The sequence below is a fragment of the Schistocerca cancellata genome, chromosome 4 (assembly GCF_023864275.1).
Source record: "Schistocerca cancellata isolate TAMUIC-IGC-003103 chromosome 4, iqSchCanc2.1, whole genome shotgun sequence".
Lineage (NCBI taxonomy): Eukaryota > Metazoa > Arthropoda > Insecta > Orthoptera > Acrididae > Schistocerca > Schistocerca cancellata.
In genome coordinates this window covers 217,722,511-217,745,571 of record NC_064629.1, presented here as the reverse complement: position 1 = coordinate 217,745,571, position 23,061 = coordinate 217,722,511, and positions in this window count along the sequence as shown.

Below are 23,061 nucleotides of genomic sequence, written 5' to 3'. Positions count from 1 at the left end.
GCCTGGGCTAGGATACGCTCCTTTTATTTTTGACCACTCTCTGAGATCGTATAAAACGTTTTAGACTCTACGAATCTTACGGGTGACCTCCTACGTTTATCCGCTATTGTCAATTGCAGATTCTGTGTAATTGATGTTCCCGTAATATGTTACACTTTCGGGTACACCCATATTTCTTTAGTAGGCTGCAGATCGGTATTTGATAGTTATGTCTGACTGGTACACGCACAGTGCTTCCACTGACGTCGTTCCGAATGCCCTGAAAATGTTATTAGAACACGCCTCTGCACTAGTCGTACAACAGTCCCACTGGCGAGAGAAGAGTAAGTGGCTGTGTGCCCACGTGCTGCCTGCGAAGTTGACTCTGACCGAAAAGAGCTCAGTGGTATGTTTTCGTGGGTATTACTCGTAGTCTGTATTGTGTTGCATTAATTCTTGCGAGTTTTCGCAGTAATGTTTCTGCTTCTTATATTACGATATGTATATGTTCGTTGAAACTCAGTCTGTTGTCAAAGTGTACCACTAAGTATCTTGTCAACACTTCTCGTTTAATGTTTATTTTCTCAAGTTTTATTGATGTATCTCCATATAATCCTCCTTTGAGTGTTATTTAGAATGTTTTGTTTACCATGAATGTGAGTTTGTTAAAATTGCACTACATGCTGATATTGTGTAATGTTTCACTGGCACTAATTTCTAGATCTCTTCTTCTGAGGCTATCACTAATAGACGATCCTCGTAGGCCATTATGCCTTTAGTATGGTCATCCCCCTCCATTACGTAAATGCGGGATTCGACAGCGATGTTTCATAGGAAAAAAAGTTTGAATATTGGTATACAAAATAGTTATTAATCTGAAACAGTATCACTTGACGAAGATCTTATTTAAATATCTAGACGTGTTTATTAAATACGAAGTATGTTCATAAAGGAATACAGAAATGTACAAAATAAATAGAGGGGGAGGAAAGTAGTGAATGGAACAGAGTGAAAGAGAGGAATACAATGGTAGTAGAAGGAGGTACTGAATGAAAGAGATTAGGAATGAGGGAAATAATGAAAGCGGACATGAAAGGGGAGACTGAAAGAGACAACGGGTGGGGGAGGGAATGAAAAAGAATGCAAAAGACGTAAAGGGAAGTCAGAGACAGAAAGAGGTGAGCGGTAGTGAGAGGATTTACTGAGGGCGAAGGGAAGAAGAAAATCGATGGTAGTGAGACAGAGTAAAAGATCGAAGAAGATGAGATAGAGGCACACAACAAAGAAAATTCGAGAGAGAGAGATTGGAGCGACATCTAGTGCATGTTACATCACACCGTGACGGTTTCTCATGGCTCCCTTTCTAGAGCTGCATCGCTAAATTTTGCAAATCTTCTGTCACTCAACAAACTATGGTGCCAATGATCCTGGCAATAGCCTCAACAGATAACATTTTCAATGTTTCTGATTCCAAATTTATACTGTATGTCGATTCGTTGCCCAGATAGTTGACATTTTCGCTTCCTCATTTGCAATCTCATTAGATTTCTCATGACGATGTTACTAGAATTGAAAATTTGATCATAAGTTTTTTTCTGGCACTTAAATCAGTTTAACTGAGCTATCTTCTTCTTAGAAATTGATATTCACAGCAAAACCGTACCTAGGACGTAGCGAGAGAGACCCCCACCAAAGGCGCAGGCACAGCGGGCGGAGAAACTGACTGGCGGGAAAGCTAGAAAGACAGACAGTTTAAGAATTCCCCGGGAGAGGTGTGTGAGTAGTCCTACCCCTTGTGTTCCTATCTTACGCCTACAAGATGGATCCATTCTCTTGGCCCGCGATTGCAAACGCACGCTGCTGCCACGCTGTTATTTATGCCGTTTCTTTTATTGTTAGTTTAAGTAACTTCATTAATGAATGTCTATTATCGAAAAGACGAATTTTGGTTGATGTGGCAAAACACCCCTGGTTCACACACCTACTACGTACAGAGCATGCTCAACTCAAGCTCAACAATGGAGCTGCTACTACTTCATTACTTCTCAAAGCTCAGCGAGCGGGTGATGAAACAGATATGCTGCTTGACCGAAGTCTCCCTATGTTTTTAGACTTCTGCCGACTAAGGATTAGAACGGACGTGACAGTGAAGGAATCATCCAGAAAAGGTGGAGTAAATGTTATCTACCTGCACCTCCAGCCAATACTTTTGGTGCTCCTAAGTTTCGGTTGGTACAATTTGCTGCATAAATAAGAAAGAATTCAAGAATGTGTGCGTGTGAAATCTTATGGGACTTAACTGCTAAGGGCATCAGTCCCTAAGCTTACACACTACTTAACCTAAATTATCCTAAGGACAAACACACACACCCATGCCCGGGAGAGGACTCTAACCTCCGACGGGACCAGCCGCACAGTCCATGACTGCAGCGCCTAAGACCGCTCGGCTACTCCCACGCGGCAAGAATTCAAGAATAATCTTTCTGTGGCTGATTAATAATATTACAGTAGTTGTTAGTCTTTGAACCTCTAGACAGCTGTATTCTGTTCGTTTAAGTTGAGCTCTCGTGTGAACAGACGTATGCTCTGCCATTGGCTGCATTGCGCAAGCATCCAGTGTCATAAGATTACTGGAAGTAGGCCTTACTTACGTACAGGGTATTTTTGTAGTTCCGGCGCAAAGGAAAGTCTAATATTAGCAAAAGTCTTAAGTTACTTTGCTAACTACTGTGCTAAACGTTTAACCCATGTAGTTCTTGTATCAAATCTACGGTACAGTCGTTTTTGGTGGTCCTGTCATTCACGCCCATACACGTGTCCTCCGCATGCGCGTATCCAAATGTAGAAAAAATTGAAGAAAGGTAGTTTTTTGGAGGGAAGGGTAGCAGTTTTGGCAGTTTTGCTAGGGGCGTGTTATCATCTCCTCAGGCCTCTCACTCACAATCAAAAGTTTAGGTTAGAAAGAATATACAGAGTCAAGGAATTTGTTAAACCACGAAAAAGTCGAATTTCTGAATCCGTATTTCCATTGTCATCAAGGAAAAGAGGCCACAAGTTCCTTGTGGTGTAGCACTGACCCCAGTCACTGTACTTTTAGATGGTTCAAATGGCTCTGAGCACTATGGGACTTAACATCTGAGGTCATCAGTCCCCTAGAACTTAGAACTACTTAAACCTAACTAACCTAAGGACATCACACACATCCATCCCCGAAGCAAAAATAATTATAAGGCACATTTGAGGAATACAAAGCAATGATTTTAGAGTTGCAAACTGATTGCAGTAACTTTTACTACATTTTTACAATAATTATTAAGCCATTACGACTGTATCTCCATCTACTATACAGTGTGTCCCAGGAGAAATTAGGTATTTGACGGGAATGGTCCTTTGAAGCAGAAAGCCTAGTAACCATGAACTCTAAAATACATACCTTAAAAGCTACGAAAATTATTTCAAATTCATTTTGGTCAAACATTTCTCTGCTATTGCAGGCTCTTTGCTTTCCATATTTTAGGGTGAGGCAGTACAGATCAAAAAGAAAAAAAAACTCTCTTGTAAATATAAACTTTAAAATGCATACGTTAAGAGTTATGACCGCTTTTTCGGTAGAAGAAATGTGTCTACAGTATTGAAAATGAAGAAGTTATCATAGCTCTTAGGTTATGCGTTTTACAGCCCATGTTTACTAGACTATTTTGCTTCGAATACTCATTCTTGTCATATCCATGAATATCGACCGTCCCTCTCGAGACAGTCTGTATAGTGTTTTAATATATTTCTTTTATATTTATTTTCATCTACATCTACATCTACATTTATACTCCGCAAGCCACCCAACGGTGTGTGGCGGAGGGCACTTTACGTATGTAATCAATACAGTTTATTCTTGTATCGTTACAAAACAGAAATGTCGGTTGACCACATTTTTCTCTTCCATTTCTCGGAAACAGACAACGATGTATTCGGCGCAACTTTTGACGATATTCAGTGGTTACAGTGGCTCACGGGAAGCTAGAAGAGATAATTATACTGGAGTTCAGTTAAATTATGAAGCTGGCACTTGCAGGAAAATTTTCACAAGAAATCAGACAAACTGTTGGAGAAACACCAACTTTAGTGTTTAAGGACATGGATAAATTGAGGTAGAAATGATCAATGCGCAACGAAGTAGGAATAGTTGCCGGCCGGAGTTGCCGAGCGGTTCTAGGCGCTACAGTCTGGAACCACGCGACCGCTACGGTCACATGTTCGAATCCTGCCTCGGGCATGGATGTGTGTGATGTCCTTAGGTTATTTAGGTTTAAGTAGTTTTAAGTTCTAGGGGACTGATGACCTCAGAAGTTAAGTCCCATAGTGCTCAGAGCCATTTGAACCATTAGGAATAGTTAAGCTTACCCATAATTCAGCTAGATGAAACACAAAGAAAAGTTGTTTTGTGAACTGCAATAAACTCAGGTCATTGTTTACCACAAATGGCAGCAGCGTAATATCTGGAGTAAGAAAATTCATATTTCGGTAGAGTAACCGTAAGACATTTTGGAAAACTAGTATCAGGGAATGAGTGATAATAGTTGATAGGTTAAAAAATGGTTCAAATGGCTCTGAGCACTATGGGACTTAACATCTGTGGTCATCAGTCCCCTAGAACTTAGAACTACTTAAACCTAACTAACCGAAGGACATCGCACACATCCATGCCCGAGGCAGGATTCGAACCTGCGACCGTAGCAGTCGCGCGGTTCCGGACTGAGCGTCTAGAACCGCTAGACCACCGCGGCCGGCGAGTTGATAGGTAATCTAACGTTAAATGAAGTTAACGAATTTGAAACACTAATATTTTCTGAACGGTATCTTTAAAAACCTCTAGAATTTAGATATCCAGTTATACTAATGGATGGAGGCAAAATTACTGTTCTCCAGTATGATGGACAATAAAATGGCAGCTAGCTGCAAAGGGCTATATATCAGTCAGTCATATAAGCGAAAGTACAGTTGGGCGCAATAATGTGAACAAAAATAAAATAACGCGGAACAGAGAGTCAGCTTACCATTTTCTGTAATACAGGGTAAAAAGCACGCTTAACAGACAGTGAACATGTATCTAATGAAAAGACTGGTTGTCTACCCACTAAAACTGCTCTCCCGGTCGTTAATGCTGAGTTTCGAAATTGGAATATCTACTTCAAGTACCTTTTCAGTTCTTCTTATGAGCTATATTTCCTTCCCTTTCAGTCCTCGCAGTAGCATAAAATCGTTGCTGTACCGGAAACCACGCCAAGCACAAAAGCAAGATTAGTGTTTAGCGTCGCACGATCGGCATGGTCATATTAAAGACGCAGCACAAACTTGGACTGTTGAAGGCTAAGGATGCAAATCGACCGTATCTGGTGCAAGACAACCTCCCTAACGGTTACCTGAAGTGATCTAGGGAAAATACGAGAAACCGGCATCTGGGCGGTCAGACGAGTATTTGTACCAGCATCATCGCGACAGCGAGTCCAGCGTCTTAGCCATCGCGTCACCTCACTCGGTTGACCACAATTTCCCGTATGATACACGTGCTGACTGCTCACCTATGAAACCCGCAGCCCAGTCGACAATCTGTGTGAGCACACTGTACAGCAGCATAGTAACAATAACACTTAACTGAAACAGAAGCTACAAACGGAGTAAAATACGGTTCTCCTACGGCTGACAGCAAGTACGGACGATAGTTACGTAGCATGTTACACAAGTCAAGCTACCACCAATTATTTAGCAATACGGACTGTTATAAAGTAAAAGTATTAGCGTGTATTCACTTGCGTTCTTAATTAATTTTGCTTCCAAGTTGTATAGGTTAATTATCGTCTTTTGCAACTGCAATGAAAGTATTAAGTGCAGACGCGTTTCGATTTAATCTAAAGTTTCTTCAGTGGTCACATTTTTGTTATTTACTTCATTCTTGTTGTTCTTCCACGTGTTCGTTTAGGATATTCAGCACACAGCGCTTTCACTGCACTAAACATTCACGCATTTATTGTAATGAAAGTGCCATAGATGTGGAAGAACAACAAGAATGAAGTAAATAACAAAAAACCTGACTACTGAAGGTGCTTTAGAATAAATGCGTCTGATATTAATACGACTTTCATTACAGTTGCAAAAGACGGTAACTTAAGATGTACAACTTGTATACCTGCAACTGCGAGAAAAAGAGGTCGAAAAACAAAGAAGACAACATGTATAATTATACATAGTATATGATGTTATAATGGCTAACTGTGATCTTTTATCGTACATTTTTGACCAGAAAATGCAACACTGTGTTTTTAACTAACATATTTCATAGCACAAACGTGTTTATTTATTCTTGTAGTTGAGGAAACTTAATCTACACCCAAGTGCGATAGCTTCTAATTGAGCTTGGAACAGCGCATAGAGGAATTTTTTTGCCAAATAGGAATGAAGCTAAATCATTACAGAAATATTAGAATCGGGAACTGCCATTGCTCTATTAAAAATGTCGTCGAAATAATGCAGGCGCCAATGGTCTGAGTTCAGATAGAATGTCCGTTAGTCTACGACACGGTGACCTGACACACTCCTAACAGAGTACGAGCGTGATTCCTGTTGAAAACTAAATTAACAAGGATTAGAGCCACGAAATGAGAGATCTATTTTTAAAGGCATTTCATATGCTTGCGCGTGTTTGCTAGATTATAACTTACCGCGGAGAAGAAGAATAAGAAGTTCATCGAAATGGGTAAGTGGCCCATCAACAGGAACCACAATAACTCACACAGACCCTGTCTAAAGTGATTACCAGCAACGAGCAGTCAGTGGGCAGCGGAGCCCGTCGATCAGCTTTCTCGACACGGTGGTAAACACTTCATTTGCGGAAACTAGAGGTTCTACTCCATCTCTACCGGCTAGTGCAGAGTCGGGGCTGCGTCACGGCAGTGTTTCCAGCTACCTCTAACTACGGTAAATCTGGTGGTGGTAAGTTCCTATGGGAGCCAACTGCTGAGGTCATCGATCCATAGGCTTACACACTACTTAATCCAACTTAAACTAACTTACGCTAAGGACAACACACACACAACCATGCCCGAGGGAGGACTCGAACCTCCGACGGGGCGAGCCGCGCGAAACGTGTAATGGCACCAGAGACTGTGCGGCTACCCCGAGCGGCCTTTAACTGCGGGAGTTTAGTAAACGGTTTCGGAACCTTACATTTGCATGAACATAACACCACATAGCTTCGCTAAGACTGCATTGCAAAGAACAGGCAATAACCTAAAACTATTTCATTTTCATTTTACGCAAAAAGTAAAACATTATACAATAAAATACTTTTACAGACGAATGTAACTTTACAACATTAGCACGAGCCTACTTTCATTGGAGCCGCAGTAGATGATATGAGCTCCCACGTTATGGATACAGGCACACGAGATGCACAACCTAGTATCGACAACTTCGGTAGTACAGCCGGTTGTGAGGTTAAAGCGTGCGGCTGTATTCAGATGTAGATTCGATTCATTTTCGATCTAGAGAACAGAGTTTCCGATTCCTTCAACTTCAAGATTCTGCCTATCACTACACTAGACTCATATTCGGGAGGAACTGTGTTAAAACCGTCAATTGGTCATCAAGATTTAGGAATTTATAACGCTCTGAAATAGAGTATCGAGATCAACTCCACAACACGCCCACGGTCGCTTGTTTTCCTATTCTTCTATAACTGAGCTTGTGCTCTGTCGCTAATTATCTTGACGCTCGCGTGACGTTAAACTCTTAACTTACTCTGAGTGACGAAAGTCATGAGATACCTCCTAATATCGTGTCGGACCTCCTTTTTCCCAGCGTAGTGCAGCAACTCGACGTGGCGTAGTCTCGGCAAGTCGTTGGAAGTCCCCTGCAGAAATGGTGAGCCATGCTGTCTCTACAGCCGTCCATAATTGTGAAAGATTTGCCGGTGCAGGATTTTGAGCACGAACTGACATCTCGATTATGTCCAATGATGTGGGCGATCATTCGCACCAACTATCCAAAAATGTTCTTCAAACCAGTCGCTAATGATTGTGGCCCAGTGATGTGGAACATTGTCCATCGTTGTTTTAGAATATGAAGTGGCACATTGGCATCCATAAAAATCCCATTGTGGTTTTGGAATATGAAGTCCATGAATGGCTGCAAATGGTCTTCAAATAGCCGAATATAAGAATTTACAGTCTATCCTCAGTACAGCTAGACCAGAGGGGGCGGTCCATTCTACACTCCTGGAAATTGAAATAAGAACACCGTGAATTCATTGTCCCAGGAAGGGGAAACTTTATTGACACATTCCTGGGGTCAGATACATCACATGATCACACTGACAGAACCACAGGCACATAGACACAGGCAACAGAGCATGCACAATGTCGGCACTAGTACAGTGTATATCCACCTTTCGCAGCAATGCAGGCTGCTGTTCTCCCATGGAGACGATCGTAGAGATGCTGGATGTAGTCCTGTGGAACGGCTTGCCATGCCATTTCCACCTGGCGCCTCAGTTGCACCAGCGTTCGTGCTGGACGTGCAGACCGCGTGAGTCGACGCTTCATCCAGTCCCAAACATGCTCAATGGGGGACAGATCCGGAGATCTTGCTGGCCAGGGTAGTTGACTTACACCTTCTAGAGCACGTTGGGTGGCACGGGATACATGCGGACGTGCACTGTCCTGTTGGAACAGCAAGTTCCCTTGCCGGTCTAGGAATGGTAGAACGATGGGTTCGATGACGGTTTGGATGTACCGTGCACTATTCAGTGTCCCCTCGACGATCACCAGTGGTGTACGGCCAGTGTAGGAGATCGCTCCCCACACCATGATGCCGGGTGTTGGCCCTGTGTGCCTCGGTCGTATGCAGTCCTGATTGTGGCGCTCACCTGCACGGCGCCAAACACGCATACGACCATCATTGGCACCAAGGCAGAAGCGACTCTCATCGCTGAAGACGACACGTCTCCATTCGTCCCTCCATTCACGCCTGTCGCGACACCACTGGAGGCGGGCTGCACGATGTTGGGGCGTGAGCGGAAGACGGCCTAACGGTGTGCGGGACCGTAGCCCAGCTTCATGGAGACGGTTGCGAATGGTCCTCGCCGATACCCCAGGAGCAACAGTGTCCCTAATTTGCTGGGAAGTGGCGGTGCGGTCCCCTACGGCACTGCGTAGGATCCTACGGTCTTGGCGTGCATCCGTGCGTCGCTGCGGTCCGGTCCCAGGTCGACGGGCACGTGCACCTTCCGCCGACCACTGGCGACAACATCGATGTACTGTGGAGACCTCACGCCCCACGTGTTGAGCAATTCGGCGGTACGTCCACCCGGCCTCCCGCATGCCCACTATACGCCCTCGCTCAAAGTCCGTCAGCTGCACATACGGTTCACGTCCACGCTGTCGCGGCATGCTACCAGTGTTAAAGACTGCGATGGAGCTCCGTATGCCACGGCAAACTGGCTGACACTGACGGCGGCGGTGCACAAATGCTGCGCAGCTAGCGCCATTCGACGGCCAACACCGCGGTTCCTGGTGTGTCCGCTGTGCCGTGCGTGTGATCATTGCTTGTACAGCCCTCTCGCAGTGTCCGGAGCAAGTATGGTGGGTCTGACACACCGGTGTCAATGTGTTCTTTTTTCCATTTCCAGGAGTGTATGTAAACACAGCCCACACCTTTACAGAGCCACCACCAGCTTTCACAGTGCCTTGTTGACAACTTGGGTCCATGGCTCCGTAGAGACTGCGCCACACTCGAACTCTACTATCAGTTCTTACCAACGGAAATCTGGATGCATCTGATCAGGCAACGGTTTTAGAGTCGTATAGGGTGTAGCCGATATGGATGTGAGTCCAGGAGAGACGCTGCACGCGATGTCGTCTGTTTACAAAGGCAATCGAGTCGGTCTTCTGCTGCCGTAGCCTATTAACACCAAATTTCGTCGCGCTGTCGTAACAGATACGTTAGCCGCACGTCCCACATTGCTTTCTGTGGTTATTTCACCCACAGTTGCTTGTCTTTTTGCACTGACAACAGTATGCAGACGCTGCTGCTCTCGGTCGTTACGTTAAGGCCCTCGTTCACTGCGTTATCTGTGGTGAGAGGTAATGCCTGAAATGTTGTATTCTCGGCACACTCTTGACACTGTGTATCTAGGAATATCGTATTCCATGACGATTTCTGAAACAGAATGCCCCATGCATTTAGCCCCAACTACCATTCCGCGTTCAAAGTCTGTTAATTCCCGTCGTGCAGTCATAGACAAGTCGGAAACCTTTTCATATGAATCACATGAGCACAAATGACAGCTCCGTCAATCCACACCGCTTTTATCCCTTGTGTACGCTATGCTGCCTCCATATGTATATCTGCACATCGCTACCCCCATTACTTTTGTCACCTCAGTATATTTCTCTCTTACAGTGTATATATAAGAAATGAATAAAAAAGAAAGAAAGAGACCAAATATCAAATTGCGCATTTAGGCCTACATGGATGGCTTCCTCCAAAGGAAGATATATTTATAAAAAATTTTCTTGAAAGTGGATAAGAAGCCTTACTACTGCGTCTGTGTATTATGGTTCCATAACAAACAGAGGTACCCCCGGATTGATGTTGCTGCTACATCTTGCTGGTTTACGATTACACACAAAGTACGTCGTTAAAACCAAACTCGTAAAAATAATCAGACCGTAAAAGGCTGGCGTACTTTTCATCTCAGTGTCTAAAGGAATGTAAAAGTCTGACAAGAATTCATGGCAACACTCCTCTGTAATTAACTTAACGTGCGTAATAATTGCACTCAACTTGTTACTGCTGTGAGCAAGTAAAAGAGTTTAATGTCTCGTCGACAGCGAGGGTATTACAGACGGAGCATTCGCTCAGTAAAGAAAGATGGGGAATGGGAGCGTCCGTAGCCTGTTTGAGAAACCACCCTGTCATTCGGTTTCACTGATTTAATAACCCAGAAAAAAATTCAGGTAAACCAGCATCTCTACTGGTGTATTTGTATCCACGTTGGGAATTACTATTTTGATTACACTTCAACCTTTGTGTAATTTTGTATCGCAAGAAATTTTGTACTCATTGCTATACTTAACACTTTGCAGTGTTTTAAAATAACTATAAACTTGATCCGTGTGCTCGAATGCCTATCTGACAAATGCGTAATGTTTCTTCTTTAACTAAAGCCAGATAAAATGTTGCATGCCTCTTTCACATTCACACGAAGAATCCAACTGTTCCCAAGCAGCATTGACATAAAATAATGAAGTTTCTGTAGGTTCACTACCAGATTCCACTTGGTGGCAGTGAGCAAAGTGGGCGAATGTAATGAAACTGGGTACTTATACGTTAACTACGGAATACAAGGAGACACTATGATCACAGTGCAGTCAAGCGATTTTGCATTTCTATAGGTTAATATTCGACTCTGAAGGGACAGGTAAGTCAGTAGGAAGGCAATAGGAGGATAAAAGGAGGATAAAAGTGGCAGATTTGACCCTCATCTTCCCCCTACCCTCCCCTCTCCGCTCCTCTCCCTATCCTCCCTCCGCTTCACCTCTCCCCTCCCTCATTGCCCATCCACTCCTTCATGTAATTATTTTGGAACTGAGACAACCAGGCCGCTTGTAAGCTAAATGCGTTGAAATAAACAGATAATTTACGTATCCCAGTCACAGCTCAGTATTTTACTGCTGTATCAGCTCAGCAAAGAAAATCTCTCAACTGATCATTAAGTCACGCCCTCTCCCACTCCTTTCCCCAGTTTTCTGTTTAATTTCTTGGAAATAAGCCAATTACAGAAATTTCGATACAAGGATGGGTGGGGCATCACACCGCTATTATACAGTAATGATGGAAATTGGATTTTTGATATACAGTGTGTTTCCGTAAGAGCATGCAAAAATGTGACAGGACTTAGAAATGCTTAAATGAACAATCTGAGGCAGGAAACCTGGAGTCGGTGAAGCCATCTTAAGGAGATATGAAGGTACACTTCTCTACCGCTTCGTCTAGCATTACTATTTTCCAGCTTATTTACAATGAAATTGTAGAATTGTAGCTGAATTGTAGCTGCTATAATAGTAGCTGCCTCTGATGTGATCCGAAACACACCAGGGATATTTGTCATGGTGCTTCAGAATTCGCCGATGTCATGCTTGCATTGAGGTTGATCTCCGTCAGTTTCAGAGCGTTTTGTAAGATACGGTACAAATGGTACGTTCGTTGTGTCAATGACGGTATTTGCAGTTAACTGTAACTAATGTAAATAAAAAAGTACACAGTAATGTGATTTTCTACTATTATCTCCTTAAGATTGCTTCTGCGACCACAGGTTCCCTACCTCAAACTCGACAGTGGAGCATCCTCTATGTCCTGTTAAATGTTTACACGCTCTTACGGAAACACCCTGTAGATATTGTAGCAGAATAGAATACAGCCATGGTAAGCGCCTGGTATGGGGCGCTGAGCATTCACCATTTACGGACAGTGCCCCTGTCGATACAAAAGCTCAGTAGAAGCCATCGCTTCCGTACTACCGCTTCTGTGCGCTAATGACATGTGACATTAACCAGAAAGCAGGAAGCTTCTGCATTTTGACACACTGCCACACGAAAACAGATGGATCAGTCATTGATCATGTTCCAGAAATTTTCACAATGACACAAAAACGTAGCTGCTGGTAAACCTTTCGGGATGTGAGGTCGTGGTCCAAGAAACTCTTCTGTTTCTGACGTTTCGTCCACGACTGCGCTGGACATCTTCAGAGGCGCTCCTCCGCTGAGTTTTGCCGATTGACTGGTCGCACGTCCGAGAGCGATATACACTCCTGGAAATTGAAATAAGAACACCGTGAATTCATTGTCCCAGGAAGGGGAAACTTTATTGACACATTCCTGGGGTCAGATACATCACATGATCACACTGACAGAACCACAGGCACATAGACACAGGCAACAGAGCATGCACAATGTCGGCACTAGCACAGTGTATATCCACCTTTCGCAGCAATGCAGGCTGCTATTCTCCCATGGAGACGATCGTAGAGATGCTGGATGTAGTCCTGTGGAACGGCTTGCCATGCCATTTCCACCTGGCGCCTCAGTTGGACCAGCGTTCGTGCTGGACGTGCAGACCGCGTGAGACGACGCTTCATCCAGTCCCAAACATGCTCAATGGGGGACAGATCCGGAGATCTTGCTGGCCAGGGTAGTTGACTTACACCTTCTAGAGCACGTTGGGTGGCACGGGATACATGCGGACGTGCATTGTCCTGTTGGAACAGCAAGTTCCCTTGCCGGTCTAGGAATGGTAGAACGATGGGTTCGATGACGGTTTGGACGTACCGTGCACTATTCAGTGTCCCCTCGACGATCACCAGTGGTGTACGGCCAGTGTAGGAGATCGCTCCCCACACCATGATGCCGGGTGTTGGCCCTGTGTGCCTCGGTCGTATGCAGTCCTGATTGTGGCGCTCACCTGCACGGCGCCAAACACGCATACGACCATCATTGGGAACAAGGCAGAAGCGACTCTCATCGCTGAAGACGACACGTCTCCATTCGTCCCTCCATTCACGCCTGTCGCGACACCACTGGAGGCGGGCTGCACGATGTTGGGGCGTGAGCGGAAGACGGCCTAACGGTGTGCGGGACCGTAGCCCAGCTTCATGGAGACGGTTGCGAATGGTCCTCGCCGATACCCCAGGAGCAATAGTGTCCCTAATTTGGTGGGAAGTGGCGGTGCGGTCCCCTACGGCACTGCGTAGGATCCTACGGTCTTGGCGTGCATCCGTGCGTCGCTGCGGTCCGGTCCCAGGTCGACGGGCACGTGCACCTTCCGCCGACCACTGGCGACAACATCGATGTACTGTGGAGACCTCACGCCCCACGTGTTGAGCAATTCGGCGGTACGTCCACCCGGCCTCCCGCATGCCCACTATACGCCCTCGCTCAAAGTCCGTCAACTGCCCATACGGTTCACGTCCACGCTGTCACGGCATGCTACCAGTGTTAAAGACTGCGATGGAGCTCCGTATGCCACGGCAAACTGGCTGACACTGACGGCGGCGGTGCACAAATGCTGCGCAGCTAGCGCCATTCGACGGCCAACACCGCGGTTCCTGGTGTGTCCGCTGTGCCGTGCGTGTGATCATTGCTTGTACAGCCCTCTCGCAGTGTCCGGAGCAAGTATGGTGGGTCTGACACACCGGTGTCAATGTGTTCTTTTTTCCATTTCCAGGAGTGTATATACTGTAGGGTAGGGTGCGTGGTCGAAGTAACAGATGATGAGCAAATATAATCATTGTCAAAGATAAAATTTAACAATCGATTGCGGTCTTGTCACATAAAATTGTCTAGCGATTCTACAGACCTACTGTCCATATGTCACTAATACGCCGTTAAAAGAGCACAAAAGTCTTTTCCGACTAGGAAAAATAGAGAAATCAGCTGTAGCATATCATGCTCTTTAGTCAGGAAACCATGAAGTGAAGTTCCCTGAAACAGAAATTTAATCTACAACGTCAAATTATTATCCACGACTATGTAGAAAAGCCATTGAAATTTATAAGTATCAGGAGAATTTTAATAGAAAAGAGGAGACAATGAACAAATGAAACTGAAGAACATATTAAAAATATTAAAAATGTTCTCATTAAAACATGGAAGTGAAACTTAATATAAAAAAATTAAGCAGCACCAGTGCTCAGAAGCAAGCCCATAATACATAACGACGAGAGGCCCATGACACCAGTTATCAATTTCAAGAGTGTTGACACTTCACCTACTAATACTTGCAAGTCGATCGTGACTCCTCGTCATCACTGATTTGATCCAGGTTTGTAGTATATGAAGGCCTTGGCCAGAAATGAAAGGGATAGGAGTGGGAGTTTCAAATGGTTAAGAGTGTAGAAGAAACAGCTTTTTTGGGGTCAGTCAGCTGAGGCAAGAGCCATTTATGTCAGTATAGCTTCCAGGCAGAGGTTGGCGCAGCGGAAAGAGTACAGATTAGTAATCTGAGGATCTGGGGGACAAGTGCCAACGACGAAATCTTTTAGTTTTCTGTTTTTGAATCACCAAAATTTGTAAATGGAAGTAGATTTCCAGTAACTGATTATAAGGTGTACACGAGAAACTGACTTATAAAACTAGATACATTTATTATTACATAGTTGGTTATTTACACATGATATTCAACATAAAAAATGGGAAGCAGTAATTTTCTTGCCTTTTTGCACACGTTACAATAACCACATTTTTACATTTACATGATTGTTTTAAAATTCCAATAGAAAACAGACTTAGTTTATATCCATAGATTGTTCTCTCTCATCACACAGCTTGGCAGCAAATAACGTGTAACACGTCATTTTGGTTGATATTAGGAGGGCTAGAAGGTGATGTGCAGTGGAATATATTCTGATACAGTCTTCTCAGGATGTGATTTCTTCTCCTCTCTCAATAACAGCACTTTTGAAGCTTTTTATCAAGTTCTTCAACTAACTATGAAAACAGATATCGCAGGGTTCACTAGCGTAGAGCATTTCTGTGGAATAACTTGAATACTGTATGATAGCAATCGTTTTTCATCTTGACAAATTTCACCGTATAATTGTGAGTTTGTTTGCTCCTCCATGAGTCAATTAACGGAAGAAATTTTCTCTCCAGCATGTAAGGCTTATTCACATCAGTCAAAAATATTTTGTATAAGTCCGTTGTAAATTTATGTAGACTGATGGTAAATAATTTTCCGGAAAGGATTATAGAATATTAAGCAATATAAAAACTGAAAATGAAAAAGATGACTCGACCCGACCTCGACCGTTGGATTACCGCGCTGTTTTCTTTCTGGTGCGCTATCCGCTGCCTGGAAACTGCTCTAACATAAATGGCTCATGTCTCTCCAGATCCACGACAAAAATGCTATATTTTCTAAATGCTTGGAGTTACAACATCTATCACTTTCATTCCTGGCCAATCCCTGCGTTTGCCGTAAATTTGGGCGAAATCGATGATGATGAGTAGGCTCAGTCCCTTTGTTAGTTGCAGATTACAATCTAGAGAAAACAATGGAAGTATATAATATTCTTTAGCATGAAACCAGAAAGTAAAAGATACATACACCCCACCAACAGTGAAACTGATACCCTGTTGTGTGAAATACATACAAATGCATCAGTCAGTGATACAATCAACGTATAAATCCTAACGACCACTAAGAACAGGTACAAAGTATTCAATAAGCAAAACTACTTTCATCTGAACACTTCCCTCTATTTACAAAGGTAGCCCTCTTAATGGGAAGTTCACTTCCATACAAACTGGCAAATATCTTCAGGAATCAAGTTCAAAACAAAATTTTTGCGGAAATAATAGAAATAAAAAATACAAAATCTTATATTGACACAGTTATGTAGAAGATATCATGTGCCTCACACACTAATGACAAGAATGTGTAAACAGCTTAAATACACAGATATCTAACATACTACACTGTGAAAATGGCACAGAATAAACTGCAATCATCCTTGACCTCAAAATCAAAAAATCAAACAACAATCACTGCATCAATGTATTCAGGAAAGGAACAGCTATAGACATGACAATATGCAAGAAATCAAACCAGACATATTCTCAAAAAGTTTGCTGCATTCAGACATAAGGTACACAACCAATGAAGAGCACCTCTACACAAAAATAACTATCATGAAAATCATACATGATCATCAACATATTACAAAATAATGTCTACAACAGCAAGATCTTACTCAAGCTCACTCACTCAAGCTTATTCATTAGAATAACACACAAACAAAAGACAGCCAAAGTAACATATTTCCCGATATGCCAACACATAACTGTTACACCCAGTGCACTCTCACATAGGAATATTCGTCCTACAACACAAACACTACATGGGCACCATAACAGAACATACTACAACCAGCTCACATACATAATTAATAATTCGTCGTAAACATAGAAGACAAATAACAGTATTCATAAGATATTAGTAATTGTGACAGGGGAGGAAAATAAATACAAATAAAATAATCGTCACGCATGCAGGATGTACACACACACAGCCACACACACACACACACACACACACACACACACACACACACACACACACATACACAGTGCCTCCCATCCAGCAGTTGCCACACCTACTGTCCCATTCTGCATGCCCACCACAACACCCCACCTCATTTTCCACCCCCTCTCCGTACTGAACCTAACACCCCACACCTCTCTCACCCTTTACAGGGTGTCATCCAATGATTCCTCGAATTTTCATGTGCAGTTCACATACATGTAATAAGAGAAATAAGACACATATAAGTTTTAACACATCAGCATTCTCGACTTGTCTCAGACCTTTCTGACTAAGCGTTTGCATTCACTTTAGCATCATCCCCATGATGATATATGCACCCTACTGGCCACCTTCCCACAGCTTCGCCACCCATCTTGCCGCCAGTAGCATGTACATCATGGGATTGGTGCTGAGAAGATATGCATGTTTAATCAACAAGGTCAGACAAGTCGAGACATGTCAGTGTGTTCAATCTTGCACTTGTCTAATTTTTTTTTTTTTTTTTTTTTTTTTTTTTTTTTTTTTTTTCCATACTCCGCAAGCCACCTGACGGTGTGTGGCTTGTATTACAGACAAATTTCGTCGTAATATTACTTTTGGAAATTTATGGTAAGTTGCTATGGGACCAAATTGCTGAGGTCATCGGCCCCTAGGCTTACGCACTACTTAATCTGACTTAAAGTAACTTATGCTAAGGACAACAGACACACACATGCCCGAGGGAGGACTCGAACCTCCGACGGGGTCAGCCGCGCGATCCGTGGCAAGGAGCTTGATACCGCACGGCTACACCGTGCGGCATCCTAATATTAACGGTAATTCTGCAGCAAGACGAATGAATAGTAGATTCAAAGTATTTGTCGATGGGAAGAAGATAAATGTGTAATTTCAGGTTTTACAAATGAAGTGAAATTGTTTTACAAACAATTAAGGCGTTTTACACTGGCTCTGATTTCATTACAGTGATTAACACCATTACAGAAACTGAAGTGCAAAATCCATTTTAAATCGCATAAAGAAAAGGAATGAACAATAATTTTACCTGACGGTTAAACTACTGTGTCTCCCAAATAATATTTGTAATTACTAGGTCTAGAAAAAAGACAGTTTAGGAAATAAAGACATTAGTACAATTAAGAGGAGTTATGTGAAACTGTACAAGTTCAGTGTTAGATTATAATTATTATCGGCTGATAATTAAGAACATGGAAGAGGCTAATAATAGTATGTTGTTATGAAAGAGAATTTTGTGTATCGCAGAAATAATGTTATTTCAAGCTTTTGATATGTCGTGTAGAAGCCTCTATATTTTCACTCAACAACTGAAAAACATAGGAAACTACCCGTGTATCATTCTTAGTCACGTGAAAAGAAATGTACCTCAAGCACAATGTTAAGTCACCCAAAGAGCAATGGACAGACATTGATTCCTCGCTTCCCAGAAGGACGAAGTTGTTTTGTCTACACCGCAGATATTGCCTTCGAATTTCCGCGATTTTCTGGCGTATCTTTCAGGAGAAAAACCGTGTTGGAGAAACACGAGAAAACTTTCTAAGCCATACAGTTCCAGAGAATTGCGTGGGGAATGGCGCGCTCGATTTGATGTCATGCATTTTGTATCGGGGTGAGATCAGATGCTCCGGCGCTCACGGGATGACGCGTGTGGTCTCCAGCAGGCCCCTCAGTATTGTAACTGTGAGTCGTAGAACGTGTGTTGCTGTAAATCTGGCCACGTGCACAATGTCAGCTAGCTGCAGCATCTCAGCAACACAGTAGCGTGTTGTTAAATTGAATAGGACTGAAGAAATAAGAACGACTACATCTTACGCTATAATATCAGTTACCGAACTCTGTGGCTACCGACAATGTTCTACATCTGTTGGCATTAGCTAGTGCCGCCACACATCGACTCGTTACTCTTACCTGGCTGGACAGAAACGGGATTTATCACTCTACATTACAGTCTGCCACTTTGCGCCTGTGTGAGACTCGAAGAGAATGGCATCATTCCATAATTTATTTCACATAGTAGGGGGTTGTCGTGGTAGCCACTTCACGGAAATGTCTGCAACTAGCATGACTGGACATTGGGCGATTCTGAGAACGAATGCATCTGATCTGCTGATGAGATACTGTAAAATGTATACGAAATATGAAATTTTGTTATAGTACTCGAAGGCACAACCTGCCTTCCTGCAGGGTTCGATTCTCGAACTACCATGACTCATGCACTGAAATACATGCCCAAATAATAAGTATATGTCGTAGCCGATGACAGCTTTACATGCATACCCCCGTTGATTCAATAAAAAGCTTTGTTCCATGAATATGTAACACTTGGGAAGTGTCCGGATTATCCGAATAGGAAAGAAAAACGAAAATTTCGTAATTAATAACGTATTATACTTTATTGGATGATACGGTTTTCAGAGACAGCGGTTTGTCCTTGTTACAAACAATATTCCTAGAGAACAGTTTTTGATCGACAATTGGCGTTGTAGCGCGAAGCATCTTTTCCCGCGCGGGTTTGTAGGATAGTACAGTACAAATGGAAAATAAGACCGAATGACTTACAGGCGTCTTATCTACAGACAAGGACACTTTCTCAGTTTGTGGTAATACCATTGGGCACAGCTGCCAATTGCACAGAGTCACTATACTAACTACTGATTTTCCTTAAACGTTACAGATTAGTGAAAACTGTAAACACTTTCGACATGCTTTTCCTCGTTGGTTAAAGGTAATCATGTTTCTTTCTGTGAACTTTGGGTAAAGCCTTATCGTGGAGCTGATAAATTTCTGAAACAGAACTTTCTCATTTTTTCTATTACTTTTTAAGTATCTGGAATTTTTTTACGAATTTGGTGTCAAAAATTTATTTATTAATTTATGCATTAATTCCGTCCGGCGAGGCCCTTTGTTGCGTCTAACCAGAGTTCCTCACTTCCTCAATGAGTCAACATTATCATTTTTATGGCACATAATAATAATAATGTTCAAATGTGTGTGAAATCTTATGGGACTCAACTGCTAAGGTCATCAGTCCCTAAGTTTACACACTACGTAACCTAAATTATCCAAAGGACAAACACACACACCCATGCCCGAGGGAGGACTCGAACCTCCGCCGGGACCATCTGCACAGTCCATGACTGCAGCGCCTCAGACCGTTCGGCTAATCCCGCGCGGCTAATAATAATTACTATGCATAGTAATGAATATGTTGAATTTAAGAAATGTTAGTCTTATTAACATTAAGCTATTTCCTTATTACGTTCTTCTCGAATGTGACTAGTCACATCTGACGGAAACGTATGGCAACAGTACAGCAGGAAACAATGTGGAGAAGTTGACTCGTCATAGAAAGAGCGAGAAATTATACATTGACATTACCAGATGAAATGGAAAAAAACATAAACGGAAAGGGATGGAGTAAGCGTAGACAAGTAAGCTACGCCGATGACAAAAGATAAAGTCTTGTCCCTCACCGCGCGACCGCTACGGCAGCAGGTTCGAATCCTGCCTTGCGCATGGATGTGTGTGATGTCTAGGGGACTGATGACCTCAGAAGTTAAGTCGCATAGTGTTCAGAGCTATTTGAACCATTTGAATCTTGTCCCTCAGCTTGTTAGAAAGTATGTGTAAATTTACCTACCAGTCGGGCCTCTCAGGAACTTATTGTTTAAATTGACACTATTTTGACTAATTATGACGCGAACCATCTTTTATGTATAAATATTTTAAAATGCGTCATCTACTTTTCTTTGATGGAGCTATCGCTGCTCTTCCTGGGTCTGGTTGTACCAATGCATTGATTGGCTTCTTAAGCCCTGCTAGTTTCTTTCACAAATTGATGATGAAAGTCCAAAGTCTCACTTTTTATTAGTATCCAGCTTCATCCAAATTATGTATGCATTCATTAAACTGACATCGATCATGTTGAAAAAAAAAACACCAATGGCCAGGGCCTTGTTTTTCTTTTCAACAACGTAACATTGCGAATTCTGGTCCGAGGTGCCAACTCCGCGTTTCGTGGCATTCTATGTCATTATAACTTCAGGCTTTTTCACTTCTGATGATGATAACGTTGGTGGTCATGAGGAGGACTGAGGACGGTAGCAGCCGGCCGGAGTGGCCGAGCGGTTCTAGGCGCTACAGTCTGGAACCGCGCGACCGCTACGGTCGCAGGTTCGGATCCTGCCTCGGGCATGGATGTGTGTGTTGTCCTTAGGTTAGTTAGGTTTAAGTAGTTCTAAGTTCTAGGGGACTGATGACCTCAGAAGTTAAGTCCCATAGTGCTCAGAGCCATTTGAGGACGGTAGCAACTTTGTTTTTCCTGGGAACGTAACAGGCTGTCATCACACCTGATTGGAAACCAAATAACGTAGAATATGCGTCACGTCCTTTAGGTGTAATAAAATCGGCAGGCCGTTCATCTATGTATTTTTCTGATAGTACCGAGTAGCGTCAGACCTTCTGATAGCAAATAATGAGCTAAATCGACACATGTAAAAAACTTATCTCAAGCGATATTATGTTCAAACTTTTCAAGATCAATCAGTAAGGTTTTAACAACTTTCGCTCCAAGTCGTAAGGCTCTGGTTTCTTTGCCCTTCCCCAAATACACTTTCATCTTCCGACAGTAGCTTGTTACGCTGTCACAAACTGTCCAAAATTGCTTCTGTATCTACAAGGTTTTGATTTTATGTACTGTCGCAATGAACAGCGACCTCTTAATGTGACCGGCCGCGCGGTTTAGGGCGTTATATCCCGGGCTGCCCGGCCCCTCCCTCCCAAGGTCCGAGTCCGCCCTCGGGCATGGATGTGTGTGTTGTTCTTAGCATAAGTTAGTTTAAGTAGTGTGTAAGTCTAGGGACCGATGGCCTAAGCAGTTTGGTCCCTTAGGAATTCACACACGTTTGAACATTTGAACTTAATGTGACCTACTGTTCCTCCACCGTCATGCATCATCCTGAATGTAGGCATCGCTCGTGGTAGTTTAGCACATCCCTAATGTAGTGGACTGACAAGACAGCCAGTCCACAGTGACGGGTAACCGAAAGGCACGCGTTTACACACGCCGGCTGGCGTTAGGTCTGAAACAGGATATGTAATGAATGCTATAAAGAAAAGTACGTAGCTGCTGGAATACTTAACTTTAATCCATCATTTGTATACAGCATTCTGGATGATACAAGTGAGACTCTCTCTAGAAATGGTTAATGGCGCCTTGCTAGGTCGTAGCCATGGACTTAGCTGAAGGCTATTCTAACTATCTCTCGGCAAATGAGAGAAAGGCTTCGTCAGTGTAGTCGCTAGCAAAGTCGTCCGTACAACTGGGGCGAGTCCTAGTACGTCTCTCTAGACCTGCCGTGTGGTGGCGCTCGGTCTGTGATCACTGACAGTGGCGACACGCGGGTCCGACATGTACTAATGGACCGCGGCCGATTTAAAGCTACCACCTAGCAAGTGTGGTGTCTGGCGGTGACACCACACCTAAAATTTCTCCGATTTGTTCCAGTTTGTCACACGACCTGTTTCACGTCGGGGTACTGCATTATCAAAGGGCAACTCATTCAGAATAGTGTGGAAGCATTTGCGAGACATAATTTCATTGAACACTGGTCTGCCACTCTCAACACTCCAAAGCTGATGTTATACTTATTTCTTGAGTTCTAATCATCAGTCAGGACCAGAACACCAAGAAACTTTTTCATTTCATTCAAATCTATATCCAACCAGCCTTGGAAATGTTTCCACCTTCCTTGTTGGTCCACATACGCACTTTCTCAGTAAGAGGTACACGAAAGAAAACCATAAAATAAGACTCTTCATTATCACAGTTCCTAATCTAATATCTTGTAGGCCTCTTGTCTTCTTTCACTATATCCTTTTTGCATCGATTACCAGAAATACGAGCCTGAGGGGATGTAGCCGATATTTCGTTCC